Source organism: Bombina bombina, chromosome 2 (assembly GCF_027579735.1).
Source record: "Bombina bombina isolate aBomBom1 chromosome 2, aBomBom1.pri, whole genome shotgun sequence".
Taxonomy (NCBI): domain Eukaryota; kingdom Metazoa; phylum Chordata; class Amphibia; order Anura; family Bombinatoridae; genus Bombina; species Bombina bombina.
The window spans coordinates 1,218,064,136-1,218,067,883 of record NC_069500.1 but is presented as its reverse complement, the minus strand read 5'-3'; positions in this window follow the sequence as shown (position 1 = coordinate 1,218,067,883).

The window sequence follows — 3,748 nt, the reverse complement described above, 5'->3', positions numbered from 1 at the left end:
TAGTCAGAAGTGTATTATCAATTTGTGTAATATCAATTCGGACTGCCAGTGTTCTTGTTTATTGATAGTTTAGACGTCACTATATTTGTGATGGTAGTGGAGAACTTAAAGTGATGGTAAAGTTACCTCCATGTCTATCAAGCATAGCATTATGGCTGAAAAATCAATATAAGTTTAATTCATCATTTTATATATGGTATTGTATATATCAAGTTATTACCTTTAAAATGCATTTTCTTTACGTCCTCTAATTCAACCCATATATTATTATTTTTTTCCGCTCTTGATCACGTTTTTTTCAGCACCAATTGAAATTTCGGCCGTTAGGCGGCCGTCCCTCCACGTCATCCGCCCCTTTACTCATCTGCGCATGCCATATTGAATTTATTAACACATTGATTACCCTGCGCGTTACTTCCAAGTAAGCAATCCTTTTAATAGAGATTGAGCATTTGGAAATCTTGAATGGTGAATGGCACATGTGCATGTAGAGACGGCAGCGTGAACGCGCATTTTCAGGTGCAGACAGCGGGTGAGACCGCTGAAGACATCACAAAGATTAAGAAGACCGAAGTAGGGCTTGGGAGGAGTCGTGAGCGAAGCGGTAGGGATTTTTAAATATAATTTTAATGAAAAATATAAAAGTAATTAAATAAAACTTAGCAACTAGATTAGGCTCAAATGGATAGATGTTAGGTTGTGCTGAATAGTGTCAAACTTCACCTTCACTTTAAAGGCATATTGGATAGTGTTAGATAATCAGGCACAGTCTGAAGGTGAAACAGAAATTGTTAACTTAATGTTGGCCTTGTTGCAGTTAACTGGAATCTCTAAGGAGCTATGGGATCCAGCTTATAGTGAAGTTAAAGTATTTATGTAGTAACCATAACGCAAAGATGTGTTTTACAAAATAAGCGGCTATGTAAAGTTTAATAAATTAAAGTGACGCTGTTTTTAAGATTATTTTTAGTTACCAGGCACTTATTCATTAAACTTTACAATCACTTTAAGTGCTTCTCTAGATTTGTGACCTAATGACTAACAGATGAGCACTTAAATAGCTACAAAGCAGCTGTGTTTTTGCTATATAAATTAGTAGAGTGTAGCGTAATTATGGTCAGACCATAGGGTATATTTAGTAATGTGCAAGTGGACATGATATGATGCAGCGTATCATGTCCGTCGCACATCAATAAATACCGACAGCATATGCTGTCAGCATTTATCATTGTACCAGCAGTTCTTGTGAACTGCTGGTGCAATGCCGCCCCCTGCAGATTTGCGGCGCAAGTTGTCACAGGGGTCCAAAAGTGGCCCATCACAAAGCAAATGGTGTATTTAGAAGACAACATTTTAAGGTTCTAAAAGTGTATGACTCAGATTGCTTTATAACAAACTTTCTTATTTTGTAACTTGTATGCAATGTTGTCTTTCTTCAACATGTAAGCGTATTAACCTTAATAAAATATATAAAACAAAAAAAAGACATTTAAATTGTGGCTTTCTGATGATTTTATAAAATGGGTTTCTCTTGTGCTCTCTGCAGCATTCCCAAGCTTCATTCCTATGATGTATTGCTGTATTTGCTCTGAATTAGCTGTAAATATGCATAGGTAAAATAAAATCATACGTTCCTTTACAATCTTTTGCTGGCCCAGCACATTTTTTTGTTATAAAGAAGGCCCGAGATCAGATTCATAATAAAGTGGGTTTGGCATGGAAACATTAAAGGGACATTCCAGCTAAAATTGGAATCCACCAGGATGCATTTCAGTTTTGAAATGAAGTATTTTTGTTGCATACATGCATTAGCAAAAATGCTTCTAATAAAAGCTATAGCTGTTTCAAACGTGTATTTAAAGGGACAGTATACACCAATTTTCATATAACCGCATGTAATAGGCACTACTGTAAAGAATAATATGCAAACTTACTTAGAAGCTTCAAGTTTAGCTAGAACACCCACTTTAAGTGGGAAATAACAGACACTCCCCCTTCCTCTGCATATGAAAAGACTCTTTACACAAACAGGAGCAGGCTGGAGTAGGTATAACTTGTTATTCTCCTAAAACTTTGGGGCTTGGTTAGGAAAAATCAGAGCAATGTTATTTAAAAATAAGCAAAACTATACATTTAAAAAAAAAAAAAAAAACCCTGTATGGTCTATTTAAATGGATCATCTACAAAACATTTATGCAAAGAAAAATTGAGTGTATAATGTCCCAGTATGCACTCTGCACCAGCATTTTAGACACAGCACCTTCTCAGAGAGCCTAAGGTGATTGTACCATCTAGCAATGACTCAGTTTGTTAATTGCGGACATTATACAAGCCCCACTGGCTCTCTGAGCAGCTGCAGTATTTAAAATGTTGGCACACTGAGAATAGCTATGCCTCACATGCACGTGCAGAGAAAAATGTTAACACTAAAACAGTGATAATCTTTACTAAAAGCATTTTTGCCAATACATGTATATTGCAACAATGTTTCTATTCAAAGATGTAATTCTTGTGCATTTAAATTTTGACCGTAATGTCCCTTTAAAAGACCTTTTTTGCATCTACATAGTCACTATTCTATAAACAGTATGATCTTTCTATACAAAACATTATTTTACATTTATTTTAGAGGTTGTTTGTAATTTATACATTAATTGATCATCTTTCTTATGCTTGATCTGGTCCTGTCACATGCGGAGATTAGGTCCTATCATGGATGAAGCTAACATCTAATCTTTTTAGACTTTTCATTGTTTATAGCAGTGTTTTTCAACCAGTGTGCCGCGGCACACTAGTGTGCCGTGAGAGATCCTCAGGTGTGCCACGGCAGACTGACAACAGTGTGACATATTTTTTAAATTTTGCTTGTTTTTTACTCCCAGTGCAGGGGTGTTTCCCTCTTTAAAATTTTGAAATATTGGGAGGTATGTGACAGGCTCATCAGGCAGACAGTCAGGCATCATTTACAACCATGACATATTGACATTCATTCACAGACAATCATTATGATTGTTTGTGAATAAATGTCAATATGTCACGTATAGTTTGTAGGAGGCATGGCATGACAGCACAGTACATACAGTATGTGTGTGTGTTTGTATGTGTATATATATATACTGTATGAGGCTACAATTTGTGATTTTTTTAAATTTTGGGATGGTGGAGTGCCACAGGATTTTTTACTGTAAAAAAAGTGTGCCACGGCAAAAAAAAAGGTTGAAAATCACTGGTTTATAGAACGCTAGTCTCTGTAAAGCAGTCATGAGAGCAACAGGTTAGTGAGAAATAATTGTAACAAAGGGACTGGAAAATGTTTTTGGTTCTTCCTACTAACAGAAATAAAAACAAAAACAAATCAGGAACAAAAGCAAATATTTTAAATGGTTACATTTAAAGGGCCATGTTACTTCTATGTAACTGATTATATTACACAGCAGTCCTCAGTAGAATATTGTTTAAAGGGATACTAAACCCAATTTTTTTCTTTCATGATTCAGAAAGAGTATGAAATTTTAAGCAACATTCTAATTTACCCCTATTAAGAAAAAAAAATTCAGTTCTCTTGCTATCTTTATTTAAAAAGCAGGAATGTAAAGCTTAGGAGCTGGCCCATTTTTGGTTCCGAACTTGGGTTATGCTTGCTTATTGGTAGCTAAATGAAGCCACCAATATCCAAGCGCTATCTAGGGTGCTAAACCTTAAATGTGCCGGCTCCTAAGCTTTAAATTCCTCTAAAATATTTTTAAAA